This window comes from Acinonyx jubatus, chromosome C2 (assembly GCF_027475565.1).
Source record: "Acinonyx jubatus isolate Ajub_Pintada_27869175 chromosome C2, VMU_Ajub_asm_v1.0, whole genome shotgun sequence".
NCBI classification, from domain to species: Eukaryota; Metazoa; Chordata; class Mammalia; order Carnivora; family Felidae; genus Acinonyx; species Acinonyx jubatus.
Window position 1 is genome coordinate 103,555,515 of NC_069384.1, and position 26,021 is coordinate 103,581,535.

General features: G+C 41.6%; 1 protein-coding gene across 1 annotated transcript in view; it reads right to left on the bottom strand.

Moving 5' to 3' along the window:
- IQCJ (IQ motif containing J) overlaps positions 1 to 26,021 on the bottom strand; it is an 841,043-nt gene that overhangs the window by 1,750 nt on the left and 813,272 nt on the right. The window lies entirely within an intron of this gene.

Sequence of the window (26,021 nt, forward strand, 5' to 3'; positions counted from 1 at the left end):
CCCTGAATTTGGCAGCTCATCTCATTAGGGACAAGTTTCCTTGGAATGAAGATACCATCACTTGGAAAGCATAGATGGGTCATAGAGCACCTTTTCAGGGTTAGAAATTTCCTGTGAACCAACCAGTGCTGACTTGTAAGAACTGGGAAACAAGGAAATGCCCTCTTAAATGTTCACAAACACACATGTGAGGTGACGGATGTGTTAACTAGGGGATCCTTACACACTGTATGCTTGTGTCAAATAACCATAGCATGCATTTTAAATATTTAACCATTTTATGTGTCAATTATACCTCAGTAAATCTGAAAAAATTCAAAAAGAAAAAAAAACGAAACAACCCTAGCACTTAATTTTACAATGGATTGGGGGAAAACCAGTTTCTCTGAGCTTCCAGATTTGGGCTGTTACTAATTATTCCCAGTGAATTCTAGCTTGGACCAGGCCACTACCCTGGCTTTGCACCCTCCAGAGGGAGGACCAGGGGAATGCTTGGAATTCTTTAGTAGGGAGTGGCTGCCATCCTGACTTTTCTTCTAGGTCCTAATTGGGACTTGGTGCAGAGACCCTTTGTTTAAGTGATTTCAGTGAAGTGTGACTCTTTCCAGTCCTAGGTAGGCCTGAGCCAGGGAAGATAAACTAATCTTTTAACTTGCCTGGAAGCAGCAATCTTAATGAATACAGGGAAAGGGGCCTCTGGTCTGGCCCCTTTACAGCTCTTCTGTAAAACAGGACTGATTATAATTTCAAATGTCTTTTATGGTAACATCTGTAAACAGCCTGCCTTGTGCTCCAAATATGGTTTGATTTTGAGGTTGCTGTGAAGCCCTGGGTCAGCTGGCTGCCCGTCCCCCACCCCCTGCCCTGTAGGATGGATGTGGCCCTAAAAGTGTTCAGAGATGTGGGTAGGAAACACCGGGTGCTGGGAACTAGATAGCTGCTTTTCAAATCACCATGTGAATTGGCAAGGGTTAGGTCAGGAAAAGCTCACTGCTCTGGGGCAGAACACAGGTAGACAGATAAGTGTTCATCAACTAGAGTGATAAAAAGTTGTGGTCTCAGTCCCAATTTTTAAACATTAGGACCTCCTCAGCCCCCTACCCAGATTCCCTCCTGGGCTCCTACTCATCTCCCCTGCTGCCCAGATGGTCTGTGTTCAGGGAATGCAAAATAAGGCCTTAGAAAAACATTTGGCAAGGTAAATCCACTGCCAAAAACGCATGGCATTTCAAAGCCAAATATCTCTGAATTATCTGTCCTTTTAAATAATTTTCTGACCAGATATTCTGGATCAGATGGGAAAGTACCAGGTTTCGTTTTTTCTTTTCTCTTCATGCAAGGTGCCTGGCTAGCCCAGTTTCCATTCTGTTTCCAGCCTTCCATCTCCTGCCAAGAACTGTCCCATTTTGGAACAGAAAGCCCTGCCAATTCCTAGGCCGGCGACAGTCTACAGATATGTCCAGCAGGATGGAGAGATGATTTGGAAAGTGATTGAAAGGTCCTGTCTTCCTGTTTATAGGACCCTGTCCTCAGGTTAGGAGCTTGTGGCTTACAGACTTAGATTTTGTCCCCTGCAACCTTTGTAAATTAGACATCAGAGATGTGAGTCAAGTGGGTGTCATCGCAAACCAGCAACTTCCCCCATCAATCACCCCAGTCTGGACCACTGTCCTGAAATTACTAAACAGTCTCCCTACTACCTATGCCCATTCTCTGCATGCAGCCAGAGTGCCTTTCTGCAATGCAGGTCTCTCCCAGCTCCTTTAAAGTCCCCTTGGCTCCTCAATGCCCTTAAAGGAACTGCTTCCTGCCCAACCTCCCCCCATTTCTTTTGGCAAATTTCTACTTATCCTTTATGTCTAGGCTTAAATGTCACTTCCTCCGGGAAGGCTCCTGATTCTCTGTACCGCCCGCCTAAAAGGAAGCAGGTAACTTTCCCATGCTCCAGAGATATTTATTGCACTCATCATAAATGCTGCATCTACGTTGCTGTTTAATTGCATGTCTTCTCTACTAGACTCAAGAAAACCATTTTCTGCCAAGACCCAGGCCACACATACGTATAAAAATATTTAAAAGTTTCATAAAACCCTTATTTGTAAATCCTATCCTAATTCATTTAGAAGAAAATTTGCTCACACTTCACCATTGACTTTATAACCCTTAAATGGATCAGTGCTCCTACTGGGAAAACATACTCTAGAGGAGTAAATACTCTAAGGGAGTAAATACTCTAAGGGAGGAGCTATTTCTCTGTTTTGTTCATGATAACTGGAATGGAATAGAAGCTTCATCAATATTTGTTGCTGCAGGGGCACTGGGGTGGCTCAGACGGTTAAGCGGTTATGAGTCCAACTTCAGCTTAGGTCATGATCTCATGGTTCTGGAGTTCTAACCCCGCATGGGGCTCTCTGCTGTCAGTGCAGAGTCCACTTCGGATCCTCTGGCCCCCCCACCCCCCCACACCTCCCCTGCTTGTGCTCTCTCACTCAAAAATAAAAACATTAAAAATATATATTGGATGCTGGGATTATTAATAATAACATTTAATTCTCAAAAACTCTATGAAGACACTAGTAACCCCATGTACAGGTGAGATTGCTGAAAATAGTTAGATTAAGTAACACGACCTAATGTCAAAGAGCTGGAAAACTAGGTGGCATAGCCAAGATTTGGACCCAGGTAGCTTGGCTCCAAAATCTTGGCTGCTAGTCACTCAGTGAAAGGCTCACTACCCTTTGGTCTGCATGCATATGGATAAATTCACAGAGCAAAATGTCAGAAAGGGCTCCTTGCAGCAAGTTCAAAGGAGTTCTGAGTCTCCTGCCCTGCAGGGGCTCCTTGGGCAGTATTTCTGTCTATGCAGAGGAGAAGGCAGCTGGCAAGAGCAGCTGTTCCCTGATGCACACATGTGCTCCACCTCCTCAACTGTCAACAAGTTCAGCGCTATTCGGCACGTTGGGAGACTTAATTGTGTAAAAGAAGAGTACAGACACCCTGGAAAATGAAATTTCCAATTGTATGAACTACATGCTTTTAATTTCCCCGCAAAGCAAATCCTTTCAGAAGGTAGCCACCATGAGATTGGGATTTTCCTTTTTGTCATGAACGGAAAACTGGAATAATACTCCAAGGGTAGGGATGACAGCATGTTCCTAGGAGGTCAGTGCTATTTATAGGATGTTAATCTGTAAAGGCAACATTTGAGAAAAGGCGTGACTGAAATATTTAAATTGTAAGGAGTATAGATAGCTGGGAAAAAGGTTTATTTGCAAAAGTCCCAAACTAATTCTGAAATTATTGCCCCTAATGCTGAACCTTCTTTCTCTAAGTTGTGGCATTTAGAGTAATAAAGAAATGGCTGGCAAAGAGGTTTGTATTTCATCTTTATTGCATGAATTACATGCAAGTCACATGCAGTATACAGATGCTCTCCTATTTCATCACCTGAATTTAACTACATGGTAATATGTAGCAGCACTGTGGGGCCAAGTGTCCTGGATATAGAACATCTGGGCTTAGTTTCCAGCCCTGTCTCTAACCAACTTTGTGACCTCAGTTTCCTCACGAAGGGGGCTAGACTGCATGGTCATGATGTTACGCAAATAGAATTATGAGTAAGTGAATGAACTAAAAGGCTTCTTCCAGCTTAAAGACCCTTTGGATTTCATCCTAGACACTATGGGAAATATGGTATAAAACTGTCTCTGAATGGTTTCATCACCTTCTCTGTTGGGAGATACAAAGTTGGTTTCTCTATTAATTTAAAACCAAGGTCTCTCTCCGTTGGGCAGGTTGAATGCGTGGCATTTCTCCTTTATTTCTGGAGAGCCAATGGTTGATTTTTAACTTTTAGTCTATATGTACAGATATTTTGGAGATGGATCGTATATACACCTAATTTTTTTTCTTTCTTTCATTTACAGAGCTATATATTTTTTAAGTTTATTTATTTATTTTGAGAGAGAGAGAGAGACAACATGAGCAGGGAAGATGCAGAGAGAGAGGGAGTAAGAGAGTATCCCTAGCAGGCTCCCCACTGTCAGCGCAGAGCCTGCGGTGGGGCTGGTACTCATAAACCGTGAGATCATGACCTGAGCAGAAACCAAGGTTCAGATGCTTAACCGACCGAGCCACCCAGGAACCCCTACATAGCTAAATTTTAATGAAAAACATCCCTTTAAAAAACATTAACATCTTAAATGTTTAGGTTCTCTAGAAAACCATGAGATTGCACTTATTTCCTGCATTTTCCTCAATAAAAATGAAATGGCAAAATTTAGACAACCTCAGCCCTTAAAAGATAGCTCCAATGACCTATTTCCTAAACCTGAAACCAGGACACTTGGGTTGACATATACCAAAGTGCTTACAAAAACTAGGTGAATGTATGAAATGAAGATTACTCTAAAAAGTCTACAGGTGTTGGTGAATAAGGCAACTCTAACTGACACTGATAGTGTCTTTCTTTATCAAGGAAAAGTCACACAGAGAGTGTCAGTCAGGACCTCAACATATGGTCGCACAGATTGTACCCTGTCTGGTGCCAGGAGGATTGTGATCTGCACCACAGGTGCCTGCCAAGAGGGACCGTTTGGCACCTTTGCCTAGGTGGTGGGGTAAATGGCACCCCCTAGGATTGTGCAGTGCACAATTTGCACAACAGTAATCAGAGGCTCTATTGGGAATCTCATTAGAAGGAAATTTGTTTTCTGTTGAGGAGATTGGAAGAGGAAGGCTGCTGTTCTTTTCCTAATAAAGTCATACCTCAGATCAGATGGCATTGACAAAAATTCAACTTATTTAAACACTCCTCATCTTTCTTTTTCCAGAAATTCTTTGTCATCATATTCTACCTTCCTTAAGTTCCTAGCAATTCTTGAAAATGCAAATCTGTAAGCAACTCTGAATTTATTTTTTGAGCTTCACTGAAGGGCATATATTACATAAGAGGACATTTAGGAAAAGCTACGAAAGTTTGTAGACTCATTGCATTAGCTCAGGGAAGCGTTACAAGTCATAGGCACTGAAACCACGTGCACATGACCCCAGTACAAGATGAATTGCCCCAGAAATTGTGTGCCTTGTGCTTTGATGTGTTATGCTGTCAAAGAGGAACATCCTCACAGGATGCACTAAGAAGTGAAAACTCTGTTCTGGTCACTTCTCTATATAACTTTGGAAGTGTTATCAAATCAGAAAATAACTACTGGCATTGTCAGTGCAATCCAAGCAGGAGGAATGTATCTGAACGTGAAGGAGGAGGCAGCTTGGTGGAACAGGAGGGAACTCTTCCAAAAGCCTTGGCTCTGCCTCTGAGTAGCTCTGCATTTATGGGCAAGACAGTTCCTGCAGTTCTTTGGGCCAATGGTCTTATCATGAAAGGAGAGTGGTATGAAATTGTTGGAAGTCTTCAAAGGTTAGGCAGGTGAGGTAAATGAGCGAAGTAGGCAGCATTGGTGACAGGGAGTTCTGGAGCAAGTCACTGAGCTACTGGACAGCACAGCACACGGCATCCATATGAAAATGAAGAACGAAAAGCATTTTTATCTTCAGTTTACCCCTGGATCATCACTTGGACCTCTGCTCTCAGCTTAGGTGCCCAGAGTTCTAAGACTACATGAAAATGAAAGAGTTAGGGAAACTATCCATCTTGGCTTGTATAGGACGGTCCTGCTTTTATCCTGGCATCTTGTCCTGGCATAATTATGAACAGCACCTTTCTTCACTCTCAAAAGCGTCCCAGTTTACATGATAAATCAAATGATCACTCAAGGCATGGGGGAATGTGAAAACTGTTCAACTTCACTAGTAATCAAAAAGATGCAATTTCAATAATAATGAGGTTACATATTGCCTATAAAATATTTTTAAATTATTTAAAACAATATACAATGTCCGAATGAGTGTGATCGGGGGTGCCTGGATGGCTCAGTCAGTTGAGCGTCTGACTTCGAATTCATGAATGGTGAGATCATGACCTGAGCTGAAGTCGGACACTTAATCAACTGAGCCACCCACGCACCCTTGATAAAATGTTTTAAATGTCTTTGCAAAGTTTATACCCCATGACCTGCAACAAGTATTTATGGAGCACTTACTACATGGGTGGCCCTGAGAGATACTGTGGTGAAAGAGACAGACACCATTTGCCCAAAATGAAAGTTCACTCTAGTAGAGAAACAGACATTACAGCAGAAAAAAGATACCCAACAATTTAGATTACAATTTGTCATAAGTACCCAGAGTAGACTCATACGATGCTGAGAAAGCACGTAGGTAGTGTGTGTATTGGAGGTTGCATCAGAAAAAGGGTTGGTCAGCTGAAGAAGAGGGAGGGTGTTAAAGGCAGAAGAAACACCTTAAACAAAGGGTTTGAGGCTGATAGAAGCCTGGCTTACGTGAGTAGCTGAAAGAAAACCACTAGGTTGGAACAAGAGAGTAAGGGGGAGAGTGGCAAGAGAAGGGGTTGCCATTAAGATCTTTATCCTAACAACCGCTTAAGGATTGTAAGGGTAGATTGACATTTTTAGAAATGTTCTCCTCGGTAGAGAACTACCAGAGGATAGAAGGACCGAGAAGGACAAGAGTGGATGCAGAGAGACCAATTAGGAAGCAAATATAGGAGTCCAGGGAGGAGATAAATGTGGTTTAGGTGAGGGTGGGGAGATGGAGAGAAATAGAAATATTAAAGATATATTTAGATGGGAGAATTAACAAGACCTGGTGACAGAATAGAGAGAGACGTCACTGATGGTTTCCAGCTTTGTATCATAAGCAATTTAGTGGAAAGGTGGTATCTCTTCACTGAAATGGGCAACAAGGAGGGGGTTTGGTAGCAAGCAAAAGAAGGGAAGATATTGAATCATTTTTGGACATTTTCTATTTGAGATGGTAGAAGACCTACAAGTGAACATGCCAAGTAGGTATCTGGATATGTGTGTCTGGAGCTTAGCAGAGAGATCTGGGGCTAGAGATGTAAATATGGGAGATTGTATTTGAAAGCTTGGGTATAGGTGACATGTCTGCCGACAGAGAGAGTAGGAAGAGGTAGGTCACATTTCTAACCCCGAGGAACTCCAGGGTTGATAGATCTAGAAGAAAAATGAATTTGTAAGAGACAAGGAACAAACTGGGGGGAGGAGACAATAGTTACTCTTTTAAAAATCTAGCCTAAGGACACAGAAATGAGGATCTATATTTATGCATAAAGATGCTCATTGTGGCATTTACAAGAGTGAAAAATTAGTTTCAACCTAAATGTCAAAAAATGGTAAGATATTTAAATAAATTGTGACATATTCATTCTGTGGAATAAATGCAGTCAAATACGATGCTTTTGAAAATCATAATATTAAATGACTAAAAGAGGATATACTATTATACATACGTTATCCACATTTTACAAAAATTAAATGTTTATATGCCTAGGAAAAGATGTACCACATGTTAACAGTGGCTAAAGATGGATGGTAATATTGCAGGTGACTTTTTACCTTTGTATCTATTTGTATTTTCAGTTTCTTTACAATAATCACAAAATGGGTAGTAATATTGTTATGAAACAAAGAGAAATTATGCAGATTTATTTGACTTAAAACAAATGCTTCTGAATTTGTTGAAGAATTCCATTAAAAACAACTGTTCAGATGAACTAGAATTTATTTGTATAAATTCTGCGATGAATCCTTTTATAAAACAAATCATTTTCTGGTTCCATAAATCACTTGCTAGTTTGAAGTTTTTGAATGTCAGATTTTATCTCAAAATACGGATTGGTCAGCACACTTCTGAAAGAAAGTTTGAGGTCATAATGGACTGAAGCAGGGGTCAGCAAACTTTTCTGTAAAAGGGCTTAAAATAGTAAATACTTTTGGCTTTGTGTGTCATATAGTCTGCTAAATTCTTTTTAAAGCAACCCTTTAAAAATGTAAAAATTCTTAGCTCTCAGGTCATACAAGAACAGGTTGCAGGCTGGATTTGGCTCACAAGCCATAGATTACTGACCTCTGGACTAAAGGGTGAATGCATAAGAGCAATGCATAATACTTTTTCATTAAAAGTTACCATAATATTGTAATATCAGGACTGAATCTTCAATTATTAGAGTACTAATAACTCTAACAACCCAAACTGGGTTCATTTTTGAACACAAAGCTTGGGTTCATTTTCAACACAAAGCAGAGTAAATGGAAAAGTTCTAAAAAAAACCACTTTTTTAAAAAAGTTTACATATCCCTAGTAGAAAATGCTATGCAAATATGCCAAAAAGTTGGCATTTTTCATCTAGAAAGTAAAAGCTAAAGGAAAATTTATTTATTTGTACAATGAGAATCTTTTCCTATTTCTTCTGCAATCTTGGATTTTTGGTATTATGAGGGGAGTGTTGTTGTTATATACAAGAATCAATTCACTTGTTCATGTCACAAATCTGGGAGCCGTCCTTGTTCCCCTCTCCCCAATCCCCATTCCCCTCCCTCTCCATCACCAAGTATACTTAGTGCTGTTAGTGCTCAGAGCAGGTCCCTGTTCCTGGCCACCACATCAACCCCCAAACTGCTGTGAGTATTGGCTATAAGGGCTCACGGCTATCCTGTGTGGTCCAATTTACCCATCCACCCGCATCGAGCCAGGCATACCATCTGATCCACATTGTGCCTGGCACTTCCCACGTCCCTATCCTGCCTCTCTCCCTTCCTTATAGGTTTATCTCTCAGTAAACCACCTGCATCCAAGTCCCTCTCTAAGGCTTTGCTTCTAGGGAACTTGACCTAAGACACCAAGTCTTAGCGAGTCTACTTCTTAAATATATTTGACTTTCTGACCACTATTTCTGCTTGGAGAAAGGGTACTGGGCCACAATTACAACTTTATTCTAATCTATGAATAAATTTCAAATTTTAGTGTATGATGTCAGGAACTTTTATGAATATTAGGAAATCGTTTTTATAAAATTATGCAGCAGTGATCTGATAAAAACACCCATAAGGATAAAGAACTTGGAAAAGGTTTAGCTTTCAAATGACATTGCTATTAGAATTATTGTTAATATCATTAGTACCAGTGAGTGGAAACAGCTGCATCTCCAATACTATCAATTCTGCTAATTGTTACTACTTATATTTTTAAAATTACACTAATAACTAATAGCCCATAAATAATCTTCTATTATAAGACCTTTCCCTTTTATTATACTATAATAGGATCATTGATGCTTAGTATGATGTGACTATTTGCTGACTCCAAAGAATACCTTTATTAGGATATGCATATGTGTTCAATTTATCTTCTCAATTACACCTACATTAAAACCTTCAAAATTAGGTTTGCAAAAACCGGCTTTGTGCAAGCAGTGGAGCCTATATGACTTGTGACCTCCTGCTCCATTGCATTCTGGTTAATGATTCAAACTAACCTTCAAGGATAAGCACCAAGTAAATCCAAGGGTTTTGGGTGGCTCTTAGGGAAATATTCACATAGTGCCAAGCAGTTTGAGGACTAGACCTTGTGCAGGGTGGGAGCTGGAAGCGTGATGGACACGTATCCACAGATAGGGAGATAGTGCGCAGAAACACAACATTTTCCCAGTGGAAACTTGGCAGTTTTTCCCGACTCCATCTAAAATGATTCTCTCTCCACCTCCGTTGTGGGAGTAGGAAATTAGCCACTTCTGTATTTTGTCAATGAAATGCAATTTTCGTCAACTTATTCATAATTATAACTGGTAAATTTATTATGAAAAACAAAGCAGACCATTCTTCGGTTTAATAATCACTGAAACGGGTCATGTTTAGTTAGCCATTATTAGTAAATAAATTACCCAGCAAGAGAGGCTAACATGTTCTTTTCTCCTTACTTTGTGGAGAATTGGTTAAAAACAAAACAAAACAAAACAAAACAGAAACCTGTCAGTATGCTCTTATTTAAATAGAGGCGAGTCTAGGTTACTTGAATATAAGGAGTCTGATTTTAGGAATTTCTTTTCACTCTCATAAAATGACTTCAGTGAGTTATAGCCACATTTTTCAACCTGAGCATAGGCATGATTGCCCAATCTCCTCCCTCATGCGTGGTGGAGGAGACAGAGACAGAGTCTCCCTCAGGTAGGAGCTGGGTGCAGGGCTGGAGGGCAGTGGGTTGGCCTGAGCTGGCAGGTGGGGCCAACAGGCAGTATCTGGGCCCCTATACGTGGCTAGGCCAAGTCACAATTGCATGGCTATCACCTCCAGGATTTTCCCATGCTACATTCCATGTCTAACTCCTATTTACATATGATTTTTCTTTAGCCAACTCATTTTTAAAGTCACTCAAAAAAGAAACTTTGAAGGTGCCTGGGTGGCTCAGTTGGTTGAGCATCTGACTCTTGATTTCAGCTTGGGTCATAATCCCATGGGGATTATGGGACTGAGCTCTGCATCAGGCTCTGCACTGAGTGTGGAGCCTGCTTAAGATTCTCTCTCTCTCTCTCTCTCTCTCTCTTCCTCCCTCCATCCCTCCCTCTCTCCTCCTCTGCCCCTCTCCCCACCTTATACATGTTCTCCCTCCCTTTTTCTCTCTAAAAAAATTTAAAAAAAGAAACTTTATATCATTATGATTAATGAAATATAAGTATTATTTGGTAAAATAGAAGTGAAATATACATCTGCATTTTATCAACTTTAAGCACACTTTAAAAAATAATTTTAACCCCTCTGAAATTGGAATGTGTCTTAGAATCCATGGCAGCTTGCAATTATAATTAGCAACCTCTCTGTTGTTCTCAGCAGCACGTAAAATAATGATGTGTTTTACATATCAATGGTATATTAGATTTGATGAGTATGGTAAATTCTATAAGAACAATGTTATTAAACTTGTAAAAATGAAAACTAAAAATGTCGAACAAAAAAATAAAATACATCAAAATGACATATAAAATGTATGGCTGCAAATAAGTTTCTTTTTGAGAGGAATGGCACTTTTTGATCCAAATAGCTAGATACCCTAACTGATGGTTTCAGACAAAGATAAGGTTTCGCACTGATGGGACAAATCTGTCAGTTTCTATATCAACCCACATTAAAAATCTGAACTTGCATGAGGATATCATTGGACAGCTCAACAAATATTTAATTATTTTTTCTGTAAAATATAACATAGTTAAGTGTACCTATACATACTCTGCAACATCAGGAAGTGACATTTCAACATATCACTGAATTAAAACAGAGATGCCTGTGGAATTCAGTGTTTGGGAATCCTTCCTTATTGATGTTATTCCTGGCTGTCTATACTTCTAACGGGCATGGCCAAGGGCTCAGTTGTTGAGGGCTTGAAACAATTGATGATTATATCTGAGCACCTTGCCTCTGGTTTATGAGGTCCAGGTAAGGTTGATTACCATGGCACTATCCATATTTGTTTCGTCCTAATCAATATTCTCTGTGAAATCACAAGTTTTATGTGTTCAATTCCCCTTCCTCCAATATTTATGAATATAAACACAAGATTATCAAAAGACACTTATCTGAGTATCACCTAAAAATTATTGTGTACCACACTCTGGGAAACACTCATCTAGAGGCAGCACCAAATAGAAAGGACTCAGCAGAAACAGGGACTATTGGGTTACAGCTAGAACCAGATGGGACAGGTGGGTTAAGAAGGGCAGTTAGGAGGCAAAGACTGGAAAGGCTGCCCAGGACCAAGAGCATTGACCCAGACCCGTAGAGAAGGCTGTTGGGTAGGGAGGTGCTACCTTAAGAAGATAACAGCATTCATCTATGTGTTCCTCTGTTCATTCAGTTACTCATTCATTCCAATACCTACTGTGTGCCAGGCACTGGGTTGGACTCTGGACAGAAAGAGTTGAAAGAGGTCAAAGAGCTTACATTCCAGAAAGGAAACAAAGAATATCCATGATTTCAGTTGGGTTTCAAACTATTTGGGTGGGCATGGTCAAGAGTGCTATGAAAAAGATGTTGGGGGTGCCTGGGTGGCTCAGTTGGTTAAGCAACCGACTCTTGATTTTTTGCTCAGGTCATGATCTCACAGTTCATGAGATAGAGCCCTGAGTTGGGCTACATACTATGAGCGTGGAGCCTGCTTGGGATTCATTCTCTCTCTCTCTCTCTCTCTCTCTCTCCTCCTCCTCCTCCTTCTCCTCCTTCTCCCCCACTCATATGCATGTGTGCTCTCTCTCTCTCTCAAAAAAAGATTTTTTAAAGTTTATTTTAAGAAAATAAATAAAATGAAAAAAGATATTGGAGGGAGCATTTAACTCAATGTGGACAGCTCAGGAAAGGCTTCTCAAAGGAGTGATGCTTGAATTGAGTTTTGAGGTACAAACAAAAGTTGCAGAAGTCCTCCCAGGGCCAACTGATGAAAAGACATTCCAATCTCAGGGAATAGTATGGTCAAAAGTTTGGAAATGTAAGAAAGCATGGTCTGTTACCCACAAATAACTTGAAAAGACAATAAGTATCAGAGGATATTAGAGAAAGAGGCAAGACATGGCAGGAAAGCTAGAGCTGGATGTGAAGGATATCGAGTTTGAACCTGAACTTGAAACTAATAGGGACCTGAAGGCTTGTAAAACAGAGATGGCTGGATTATATAAGTGTTTTATATTTAGACTGATGAAAAGTACATTCTGTAACAAAACATAACCTGAAAGCCTTAGCCAGAGTTCTGGGGGGTCAGCATATGGAGATCTGCATCATTGTAGAAATGATTTGAAGTATAATCAAGGAAGAGTGGGCTGCTGAGTAAGAGTGGAAGTATAGATGATTAGCATTGCTGATGGGAGGCACTGGACAAGCCACACACAAGCACCATGAAACCTCCCAGGTGAGACTGAGAGTTTGGAAAGAAAAGAAGAGGAGAAGCAAGTGCTAAACTTTGCAATGAAGGCAGAGGGATGGCTAAACCAACAAATAACAACGACAAGGACAGCTGGAGTCCTCAGGTAATTCATAGGATCAATTCTATATCTTTATATCTATATTCGTTTGTTCTTTTTAAATACATTTTTATTATGTAAACACTTCAAACATTTACATAATTGAATAGTATAATAAACCCTCATGTACCTATCACCCAGCTCTGGCGACTATCAACTCTTGGCAATCTTATTTCACCTATAACTGTCCTACTCCCCCACACCCACTAGATTTTTTTTTTTTTTTTCAGTAGGCCTCATGCCCAGCGCAAGGCTTGAACTCATGACACTGAGATCAAGACCTGAGCTCAGATCAGGAGTTATACGCTAAATCGACTGAGCCACCCAGGTGCCCCACCCACTAGATTATTTTGAAGCAAATCTCAGACATCATATCATTGAAGACAATGGTCTTTTTTCTCAACCCAAACTTATATTGGAATTATAGGATATGATGAATCTTGTACTGTGGCTAACTAGAAAAACACTGAAAATTAACAAATACAGAAGGAAAGTCTACTCTAATTTAAACAGAAATGAAATCTAAGAAAATATGAACATGATTATCAGTTAAAGAAAGGAGTAAAATAGAATAATTTATAAATAACATGGATTTGGTAAACAAGGTTATTAACAAAATCTCATGACATGAATTAAACTAATGAAGTTAAATATATGAGCAGGAAGCATACAGAAATTTAATTTACAAATGTGTAAAGCATCAAAGAAGTAAGCTATGAAATAACTATGAGATGAGACAGAAAAACCTAAAAGCAGAAAGAGACCTAGGCCCAGGATACAATGGGGAAGCAAATTAAGTGTAAGTTAGAATATAGAGCAGCCCATTTAAAAGAGATCCCAGTTAATTTCTCCATTCTGTAATTACTTACTGAGCACCTGCCACACATAGGGCAGTGCTCACTGCTCCGGAATGTCACGTGCCTTTAGGAAACCATCTTTGCTGCTTAAAGACAAGGCAACAAGTGACCTGGGGGCAAGCAGCTGTGTCTACCTGATTCTGCCTGAACCTCATCCAGATTCTTAAACACCTGGCTTCTTGAGAAAGGGAGGCAACTGGAAGGGGTTCAAAGAAGTGGAACAGAAAATAATTAGAGGAAGAGAATGATTTAAACAGAAAGATCAAAGGAATCAAATATAGGGAACTTGGCTAAGCTAGGGCTCAAGGGAAAAAAAAAGAGCTATTTGAGGCATGTAAAGAGTGAAGCAAAATAAGAAATACTGAGCTGGTGCACAGAGCATAATGGAGAGCCCTAGGATGGAAATCAACCCAGGGAAAGGCAGGCAGAGGGCAGGGCCAGGTGCTTACCTGCACAGCACGGTACAACAGCCGGATTGAATACATTCTGATATTAAACAGGCTTCTCTTTGATGGCTACCTTGTGTTAGAACAACAGCTTCAGGAGAGCAGACATTATTTTTAACCTTTCAACTTTGGAAAAGAAAGTGTGTTAAATCACTCCTGCCCTGGCCAGCAGGATAGGGAGCACAGGAGATGTATTTTCTCTCAAATGTAATTCCTAAGTAAGTTGTAATGTTCCTCACTCCCACAAAGTTTTTTCCAGTCAGCAAAAATTTTACCAGTGAAGGCAGAGAGATAAAGAGGGAGTGAAGAGAGAGGGGAGAGGGGAGAGGGGAGGTAGTAGGGGGAAAGAGAGAGACATCTGTATTGGCTCTATGGTTTCTGTTTTAAGTTTTCACTTAAGGTCTTATTGGCTTTATTTTGGCAGCTGTTTTTAGTTACCAATCAATGTCTTTCAGACCCTGGGTCCTTGTTTTTTTGGAGGGGTCAACTTTATCTGTTTATTTTAAAATACATCACACATACAAAGCAGGATACAAACACATATATACACAGTTTAAAGAATAATGATAAAATGAACCCCATCTCTCCATTTTAAGTCAGATCATTTTGGCGTCCCTGATGCCCTGAGTATCCTACCTTGGTCACAGTTTTCTCTCTGCCTCTCTCTCCCACCTCACAACACTATCCTAAAATGTAGCTTAATCTCTTGCCTTTCCTTATAGTCTAACTACAAGGTATTTTTGAGAGTTTGGCTAAGTTACTCCATGGTTTTGCTGCCTTGTCATCCATTTTGCTGGCCAAGTGGCCTGTGGGGCCTTCAACTGACACTAGCCCCCCTGGGCAAGCACATGCCCTAGACAACAGCCCACAGAGTCACAAGCAAATGTATGCTCCTGATATGACACCTCTAATCGAACTTGTGATCACCAGTGTCCCTTGCTTCCCAGGGTCTTTTCCTGAGGTGCCCCTCAGATAAGACGTCATGGAACTTCTCAAAACTCTGCCTCTTTTGGTTTGAATAAGGTTTCTTATTGTCATTAAACCTATAGTGGAATACTCATGGTGGTCCTCTCCCCTATTCCCAGGACAGGACTAGTAAGGGCCAAAGGGACTTGCTTCTTTACGCAGTGGTCAGGAAAATTAAAAACAGTTGAGTTCATGACACTGTTGCTCCAGTTGGAAACAAGACTCAGAACAATGGATAGATGAACCATACATGGCACATCACCATGAAGAAGTGGAGATGTTTGTTACTCTTTGCCTGGGGACAGGATCTTGGAATTCAGTATCCTTCGGGGACAGCACCATTAATTCCACACTTTTTGGGGCAGTGTCTTCTTGCCCCAGCCCTGTGGTAGGTCCAGTGGCAGCCCCCCTCCTCAGTGCCGGGTTCAAGGAAGCGGCACACTCAACTCTGTTTCCCTTTGCCTTTTGACCCCTTTCTTGAGGTTGGAATCACTCGTGCAGGGTCCACCCTGGTTAGGCTGAACTCATCAAACACTTGGCCACTACCCAAAAGTTTTGACCACATGCCCTATCTCAATCCCCTCAAATCCAAACTCCTGGAACTGGACCAGGCTTGGATTTGTCCTATATCAGGCCACCTCCACTGTGATTCCCTGATCCCTCCCTTCTCAGCACCAACCCAGCAGAGCTTAACTGTATTGTTGATTCGGCTAGACAAGCAAGGGGTTCCATCCCACCTGGCCCTCCCTAGGTTCTTTAGCAATTCTGAGGCCTTGGAGATTACAGATTTTAAATAAGTGGAAGGATCAAGGGTGCCTGGGTAGCTCAGTCGGTTAAGGGTCCAACTCTTGACTTCAGCTCGGGTCATGATCTCACCGTCTGTGGGTTCAAGCCCCATGATGGGCTCTGTGTTGACAGCTTGGAGCCTGCTTAGGATTCTCTATCTCCTTCTCTCTGCCCCTCTCTTGTTTGTGCTTTCTCTCTCTCTCTCAAAATGAATAAACATCAAATAAATAAATAAACAAACAAACAAACAAACAAACAAATGGAAAGATCAAAGCTTATAAAGACAAGAGGCAGGCAGTTTTAAATTTTCTGATCCTCCCCCCCCCGCCACCGCCACCCTGGAAACAGCTTAAAGATGCATGAAGTTATAGAGAAAGAAATCTGGAAATTTCTGCTCAGCTTTTTTTTTTAATTGGGGTAGAATTATATAGAACATTATATGTATTTCAGGTGTGCAACATTATAATTAGACATCTGTATGTACTACCTAGTGATCACCACCCAGTCTAGTTACCATCCATTGCCATATAATTGACCCCCTTTACCCACCTACTCAGCTATTTTATACTAGCTCTTTACAAATATAAGACATTCCTTAAAGACTAGGTGAAATTCGAGTACTTCTAAAATCCTGTGAAACTGGTATAGCTCAGTGGAGACATAGGGTATTAGAAGCTGTGATAATCTGAAAATTATTGCTATAATATCTAAAATTCCCTCTTCTTGCTCTCTCTCTTTCCCTCTCTCTCTTTTTATTCCAAGAAGTCCAGGATGTTATGTGCAGAATATATGGCTTTTAGCAAAAGCTGGCTCTTGAGCTTTGAATTGGCTTGGGCTCACTCTTCTCTATTTTTATATGCTCTCTTTCCATTCATTCAATAACAAACAGTTATTGAACATCTAGTAAGTGTCAGGTATAGTGCTAAGCACAGGAGATTCTATGGAAAAACAAAACTATGGCTTTGGTGCCTCCCTTCAGAGGAGCAGAAGAGGCAGTAGAGGGACAGAGGTGCCTGGTGGCTCAGTGGGTTAAGCATCAGACACTTGATTCTGGCTCAGGCCGTGATCTCACAGTTTGTGCAATGGAGTCCCATGTCAAGCCCCTCGTCAGGCTCTGTGCTGACAGCAAGGAGCCTGCTTCGGATTCACTCTCTCCCTCTCTCTCTTTATGCTCCTCCACTGCTTGCATGTGCACTCTCTCTCTCAAAACAAATAAATAAACATTTGAAAATTTTTTTTAAAAAAGAGCTAATAGAAGGACAGAGGTCTGCAAAGAAAGAAGGAAAAGCAATAGTGTGCTAGGTGTGTTATGGGAGCGTTTCAGGAGCCAATGGGGATAGCATGAAGAGAGTTATTAATTCAGAGCAAGAGAGAGAAATAGAACACCGGGAAGTGGATGGCTTGGGGTGCAAGAGGTCTTAGGGGAGAGTGAAGATCTTGAGCTGAATTATGAAGTGTAGTCGCAGGACACATTAGAGTCTGAGAGAACTTTTGATCTACCCTATTTCTGAAGTTTAAGAAGGTGACCCTTGGGGCGCCTGGGTGGCTCAGTCGGTTAAGCGTCCGACTTCGGCTCAGGTCATGATCTCGTGGTCCATGAGTTCGAACCCCGGGTCAGGCTCTGTGCTGACAGCTCAGAGCCTGGAACCTGTTTCAGATTCTGTGTCTCCCTCTCTCTCTGACCCTCCCCCGTTCATGCTCTGTCTCTCCCTGTCTCAAAAATAAATAAACGTTAAAAAAATAATAAAAAAAAAAGAAGGTGTCCCTGTCCACATTTGCATTGGTAGTTGGTAGCCAGGACAGGACTTGTTCATGGAAACCATCTGCCCTTTCCTTCCTAATACGTGCCTTTTGCGGTAGGCAGTGGGTGTGTGCCCAGAAATGAAGGCAGAAATTCCTCTTCCTTGGCTTTTACAGGTTAAGTCAGACCACTTGATATTTTAGTTCCTGGGGGCTTGGCTTCTGGTCATTGGGTGATGGATTTACAGATTTAATGTCAGGGGTGGGGGTCCTATCTGGTTTCTGATTCTTTTCAGTTTCATCTAGAAACTGGAAGGCAGGATACGCTCAGGGGCTACCTGACTTCATCAGCACCAGCTGGAGGCTGTGGTTTATCCTTCTGCCTGTCTCACAACCATTCACCTGGGTCCCTTTGGTGACCACCCTCCTCTGATCTCAGAACACAAGATTCTAGTGGCAAGACCCACCTCCTGACTTCTACATTCACTGAAACCATTCACTAGGGTGGGTATGGCCTCAAGCCAGCCACCTCCTCTCTCTTTTCCAGGCAGCCCCTTCAGGTCAGCCTGGAAGCCAGGATGATCCCACCCCCTGCCCCCCAACCAAGTATGTGAGAGGTGGGTTCTTCTGGAGATAAAGCCGAGGCATTACGGGGGCCACTTGCACTGCTGTGAGAAGAGATGGCTGTGAGGAGACAGAAGAACACGGCAGTGAGGGGGATTCTCTAAAATTTCAGAAGCTGAATTGCCTTTGTGGGGGAGGAGCTGATGCACCTGAAAACTATTTGCAAGGCTTTACTGCTCAAGTAAAATTCGTACTGAAATGCCTGTAATCTTTTCAAGAGATTTTGATGTTCACTTAATGTTTCCCTTTCAGCAGAATAAATGTAGACTTGGTCCCTGTTTTTCATGCGCTTAGGCTCTGGTTTTGTAAAATGATATAGGTAGGCTAATTCCTATTGACCCTTCAGAGAAAGAAACCATATATTGTTATTCAAGAAGCACATGTAATTTTATCTCTTTTTAAAAGCCCCAATCAAATAGATTACCTTCCTGAGCTATGAACAAATTGAAATGCACATGGATCTGCAAGGTTAAAGAGCAAGAGGATAAGGACTTGCATTTGAAAGAACAAGGTCTTCTGGCTGTCATTTGGTGCTGCAAAGATTCTCTTAAATGAGTAGAGAGGAAACCAGTTGATTCTGAAACCGAAAAATCTCTCTCTCCTCTCTCAAAAGGGATGACATAGGTGTGTCAGAGCAAACAGTGTGTTGCATTTCTCCAACAGTCTTCTTGAAGGTAAAAATACTTCCCCAAAGCCTCTACTATTCTTCCCCTGCCCAGGCCACCATCACCTCTGCTCTGGACTACGGAAAGAGCTGCCTACTGACCATCCTTGCTTTTACCTTTGTCCGTACAGGATTCACTCTTCACTCAGTAGCCAAAGGGATCTTTTAAAGATCATTTTTTAAAGCTTACAACTCTCCAATGGCTTCCCAATGTAGTTAGGATGCAATTCAAACTTATCTGGATTTCTTGATAGAGATAATATGTGCAGCATAGTATGAGCAGAACAAGTCTCATGTGAGTCCATCTCAAGCCGTGCAAGATGTTTAGCATCCCTGGTCCCTGCCCATTAAGAGTCAATTGTTCTCAGTCCTCAACTCCAGCATTTTGCATCCAAATCACTATCTGCATATCTTCAAACACCTCCAGGAAGGTGTTTCCTCCCCATCACCCCCCCCCTGAAACCCCCTATTAGCCTACTTGACCTGGCCCCTGCTTACCTTCAACCTCAGGATCTTTGCACAGACAGTTCTCTCTGCCTGGACTGCTCTACTGCCAGACTAACTTTGTTTGGCTCTTTTTCCATATTCAAGTCTTAGCTTAAATGTCACCTCCTCAGAATGGCCTCACCTGACCACCCCATCTAAAATAGCAATACACACACACACACACACACACACACACACACACACAGAGTTAATCTCTCACTGTGCACATATCACTATACATGATTTTCTCCTTTATTTGTTTACTTGTTTATTATCTGTCCCTCCTTCTAGAATGTAAGTTCTATGAGAGCAGTGTGTTTTGTTTGCTGCTACATTCCAGCACTCAGGCATAAATTTGTATAAATGTCTATTGACTGAATTAAGGAGATGCCATGAAGTTATAGATCACTTAATCACACACATAAAAATGTCAGGAAGAAGCAGAAAATCATTATGAAATTCAGTTTTCAGATAAGGCACTGAGATACTAAAAATAACAAATCCCACACTGAATATTAATGATGGAGGGAGGAACAAAACTAGAAATGCCATTACCTCCTTATGAAGTCACAGTGGATTATCCAGTATAAGGCAATCCATTAGATAGGTCACACAAAAAGACAAATAACATACAAAGACTATAATCAACATAATTCCCTTGTCCCTACCACTTTAAGGCTAAATGCCCATGTGATCACCACTATCTATATCCAGTTGCATTTCATTTTACTTTATGGGTTATACCTTCTCAAATCTAGGCTCAAAAACTTAGATTCACCTTCAGAGAAAGGGAGGGAAAAGGAAATAAGTTGTATTGTTCCCTATGGAACAAATTTGAATACTTATCTCTCATCTAATTCTAGTAGCTGACAAAACTGATCCATGAATGAAGTATAGTGTAGGGATGGCGAATACATGGCATCCGTGTTGCCCCTCTCCACTCTTGCACCATTGGCATGTATGGCTCACCAATTCCAGAACTCACTCCTGCTGAGCACCCATTCTGCCAGGGACTCCTCAACTCAGTGCTCCAGGCAGCTGCTACCAGTGAATCAAAGCTGGCATACAAGTTAAACATCTATTGCCAGCCTTGGAATAGTGGAAAGAGACAATCTTTCCAAGTACATCTGAATTTAAATACCATACCTGTTGTTTGTCACTTATAAGACCTTGGTTTTTCACCCTCTTTCTGTTTGTTTCATGATACCAAACGAGGGTTGTTAGAAATTACAAATAACATATGTAAAGTGTTTAGCACAGTGCTTGTTACAATTAGAATTCAATAATAGTACTGTTTAGCTGTGGTTAGAAGAAGGCTCCAAGAATGGAGCAGGTGTAATTTTGGAAGGTGGGAGGAGTGCACGTCATTAGATACACTAGAGTGAGATTTAGTATTAGACCAGTGGAGTGGTTCCCAAGGTGGTTCCCAGGCCACCTGTGAACTTGTCACAAATTGCAGATATTCAGGTTCTAGCCTGGACCTACAGATCAGAAGCTCTGGGGATGGGTCCCAGAATTCTGTGTGCGAACAAACCCTCCAGGTAATTCTGATGCCCGCTGTGTCCAGTTCGGGAACCACTGTGATAGAGAGAGGGACAGGGGGGAAAATAGAAGTGATGAAGCCAGGGGAGAAGACTGTCTGCTCACCTGGTGATGAATCAGAGAGGAAACAAGGAGAGCCACCCCTCACAGAGGCCATATCAGCACTCCCCACCCCAGTGGCAACTCTCTCCAGGCAGGATAGCAGTTTGCCACAATATACAAAACAGACTGGAGCACACTAAGAGAAAATGGGCTTGTAGGACAAAATTAGGTAAAAGGAAAACGTCCCAAATGCAGCCCCAGTGCAGGTAGACAATAGACTAAACTTGCAAGGCTCTTTCTTTGAGTAGAGGTAGGTGGCCATTATCCTTGGTTTTTTCAAATGCAGCTTTGACCAGGGCAAGAAGCTGGTCTAGACACTCCCTCGAGCTTCTCCAGCTTGGCAATTTCACGAACAAATTGTATCTGACAGCTCAGGGTGGATAGTGGGGGTCGGGAGGAGGTATGTCAGGAGATGCAATCCTCTACCAGGACTTCTCTGCTCTACCTGTTCAACCTAGACCACTTGCTTTCCCCCATTTCCACCTCTTTATGCCAGACACAGAAGTGCTTCCCATGCAGTTAAAAGTTAAAAATATTTTTAAAGAACATAATCAATCTGAAGTCCTGTGTGACTCAGCAGGTTTTAAACCCATTTCCAAAGTTAACCCCTGCAGCCAGATCTATGATTGCCTTAGCATCTACTTATCTTTGGTTCCACCTAATTAGAAACTTAAATTCTCATTAAAAATTTAATTTACACATCCTTAGACACATACTCACTTGCAGAATGTTCTAAAGGGTGTAGACAAGATCTAAGGCCAGTATCTTATTAAAGTACAAGGATCTTGTTAGAGACTATCAGACATTCAGATCCAACATAATTATTGAACACCTACACTGCCATTTCCTGCCTTTCCCACAACCATGTGCATAGGTATCATCATCAACTCTATAATGCAGAATGCAGAACAGAGGCTCAGACACAGAAAGGAACGAGCTCAGGGTCCGCACAGCTACTTTAAGTGGCCAAGTGTGGATCCTAAACACCGGTCTCCTGACAGAGGTGTTTAATCTACAACTAGAAGATCGGCTACAGGGGTGACCTTCCCTTAATTTAGTTAAAAATGACAGTTCTCCATTCCCAGCTGATGTGTGTGCTGTGATTTGTACTTCCAGTGGAATGTTTCTGCTGCTGAAATTTATCACCACCTTTCCAAACTGGTGGAGGGAATGTTTTCATTTTAAAAGTATGTTATACACAGCCCTCTTGCAAATAAGGCAAACTTGTTCTTGGCTTGAAGTGAACGATGTAAATTCTAAAATTAACACTAACCATGTTCGTAATGACAGCTATGTGCATGTTAGGAGATTTTACCAAAAAATATCATTTGGGTATTATTGAAACACTTGGAAAACGTGCCTCACAATAACCAAAAACTCACTTCAAATATGTTTTTAAACTTAGCTTTGGATAGATCCCCTCTGCTGAGATTCTAAGGTGGCTTACCATTGTTGTTCAAGCATACGGAATATTTTTATACGAAAGGAAAACTCCCAACTGTTCTTGTGTCTCTGAACACAGAAGTGGGTTTACTTTAAGGAGAACGTCCAGGGAGCCTGGTTAATAACTAGGAATGGGTTTCCTAAGAAGACTGGGCATCTTATTTTGAAGGAGGGTGAGAAGAGGGGGTGAACCGACTATGGTTCTAAAGTTGTGCTACGGACCTGGTTTCTGTTCTCAAAACACATTTCCTCCCCCAAGGAACAATATAGTTTCCTAAGTCACAGAAAAAGAAAGAAATGAAAAAATCACATTTATGGAGGCTCTTCTGGGTTCAGGTTCCTCTAGTGCTTTTCACATTGTTAATTATTTACTCTCTTCACAAATAAGGAAACCAAGGATCAGACTGGCAGTGTAACTCACCCAAGGTTATGGAATAAATGAAGGGACCGAAAATTTAACCCAGACATCTTCTAAGTCCAGGTCCAATTGATTTTTTCCACTTCAATGAAAGTCCCTCCCAATAAGGTACCATTTTAATGGTGAGGAAACTGAGACACAGATAAAATAGTTTGCCTCAAGTTGTGTCGTCAGTCTGAGACTGAGGGTCACTGTGTGAAATGTTCAGGAAGCCACATCTTTTTTCCTTTTCAATGCCTAGATTTAGCTTATGAAAGATCACAGTATGTTACTTTTAGAGATTTTCCAGCTTTGGGGATGGGATTTTGTTTTTCTTGGCAGCATTCATTTTTGAAAGCAGTATATTTGACACTGCTTTCTGGATTTAGCTTGATACAAAATGAAGCAAAGTTAGACCCACGCACTCTGCTCTCTTCCAAATTGTGAATGCGTGAGTTAACTTTTTGCTCAGGACATCAGCGTTTCTGAAGGAGTAAGGCCCAAGTAGAGTCTTGTGATTTTTAGAATCAGTAGATCTTTCTATTCAGCAAGCTATAATCACCACTTTGCCCACCCATCATAAGTGAGAAGAGAGAAACTCTTGCACTAAAGAATCCCTGTTGATAAAGCAAAATCTTTGTTTCATGAACATTCTGTCTTTAGAAAGCAAGGGATAGAACACTTGCTACTTAATAATAAGAATTCTTCAGTGAATACTCAGATGAATGAGTATTTCTTAAAGGCATGGAGTATGTAAGGAATGTTAATCCAGCCTCTGTGTTCACTCCCCCACACAACAACTGTAAAGAAATCACTGGCCTCTGAGTGATGAATGCACCCGGACTCAACCAGGAGGGAAGGCAGCCCCAAGCTCTGTAACGTGGCATCTCCCTTTGTAAACTCCTGGGTGGACTTCTTTTTTGGTTGTAGCTGATGAATGCACTCAGCTAAAGGATTTCGGATACATTGTAAAATGACCATCAAGTGTTTCTCCTCCTCTGCCATGCCCACCTCTTTTTATCCTATCAATAAAATCCCAACCCCAACTGTATACATCTCAGGCTTTCATAGACGCACTTCTAGCACATCCTCAGCTGTTAAAAAGTTCTATTGGTTATTTCCAATTAATGTCTTAGGAGGCCCCAGGCCGGGGGGGGGGGGGAGAAATAAATCAGGAAGCTGAATTAGTAAATGACAGAGCAGTAATCAGCTTAAATGAGACTACTTCCAGCCCTTTGCTTGCGGATGACACAGAATTTGCAAGCTTAGAAAATCTCTGTTCTCTGCAGGGGTACTGTGGGGATACCAGAGATGTGTTTCCACAATCATCATCTTATTTATTTATTTAGTCTTCTGCTGCAGTACGCCAAGCAGGCACCCGCACCCCCATCCCCACCCCGTGCTCTGTGCAGGCAAACCCTACTTGCTAAACAGCCAGGCTGCACGAAGCATTAAGGCTACAGCCTTCCATACCAGTAGACATTGCAAACATTCAGGTATACTTTCTCATCTGCAGTCAGCCCTGTATCTCCAGCTCTGCAAAGCCTTTAGCACTTGCAGAGGCATTATTTCCTCCCAGCTATGTTTGGTTTAAACTTGAAGTTGACCAGGTTCTACAGCTCAGGAGTCTAAACTGACCCCTGCAGGCTTTTACATAGAATCTGTCCCTCTTCCTCTGCTGAATATGTTTCCCCTGCCCTGTTCTGGAATGCCTCAGGGCCCTCTGTAACCTTGATGCCTCTTCTCCACTGGAAGTTAGAAGCATCCTCACTGGCTGCATTATTGCACACTTCCCTGGTAACCTTGTTTTTTTCTTCAACTAAAACTTCTCCATAACACCTCCCCTGTTTTAACCTGAAATTCTCTAGCCCTCTGTAACAGCTTTTCCAACCCGCCTGTCACAAGAGTGATTGTAGAGGGCAAATTGGGGAAAGGAGGTTTGGAGACTCACCTGCAGAGCTGCAAGGATCAGACACAAGGATGGGGCTGCAGGCAAACTTCCCAGGAACTGTCTGCAGCCAAGTCTCCTGGCCTTAAAGGGACAGGGCACTTTTCACCATATAAGGAAGACAGTTTCACTTGGGGCCTGTTTGGGCAAAGCAGCTCCTTCTCTTGATGATTGCAGAGGCTGAAGCCTTCCAGGGAAATCTGGAGCCTGTCAGTTCTCAGGGATCTGTACCCAGTAGGCAGCTTGGATAAGTCACAAGAATGGTGTTTGGCAGGCCATTTTCAAAGGCCAGAAAACCCTCTGTCTGTGGCCTGTCTCCCTATAGAAAAGGTAGTGACTGGGAAGACTTTCTCAATTAGATGAAAGGGCTTCTGCTTCTATTTCAGGTTTGGCTTCCTCGAAGCCAATGATCCTGCTCTTCTGAAAGGGGAGAACAGCTTGACCCCCTTCCTCCTGACTTTGAGACTAAAGAGAGAAGACTCAAGAGTGGTAAAGCTCGTGGTTTGAGATTTTCATTACAACACATTAGCAGCGCACCCTGACAATGACTGAAGTGGAGATGATTTTGTTATTTCAGCTGGCAGAGGCCCTTCTGAAACAGATAAACACACACAGTTCTCAACCAAGGCCATGTCCACTCCTGACAACCCTTCCTGGGCTCCTGTGGCTGAAGCCCACAGCTGAAGTTTGAGGACTGCTTTATCTTTCAAATGTCAGGGATGAGAAGGTGTTTTAGCAAAAGCAAACATTTTCTGCTGATGATAGTCAAATGCAAGCCTGTCCTGTTGGTTTGGGGTGGATTAAAAGTAGTTATAAAATGTTAGAGTCTAAGAAAAGAAAAGTGTAACCTAATTTAGTTATCACTTGGGTATTTATATACCTCTTTCTTCACTCCCAAGTGGATATTGTCTCTTTATTGCCTGGCTCCTCCTCTACCTAATACTTAGTATCTGTACCATACACAGTAAAACCTTGGATTGCAAGTAACTTGTTCTGTGAGTGTTCTGTAAGACTAGCAAACATTTCTAATAAATTTTATCTTGATAAAACGAGCAATGTCTTGCAATGTGAATAGTATGT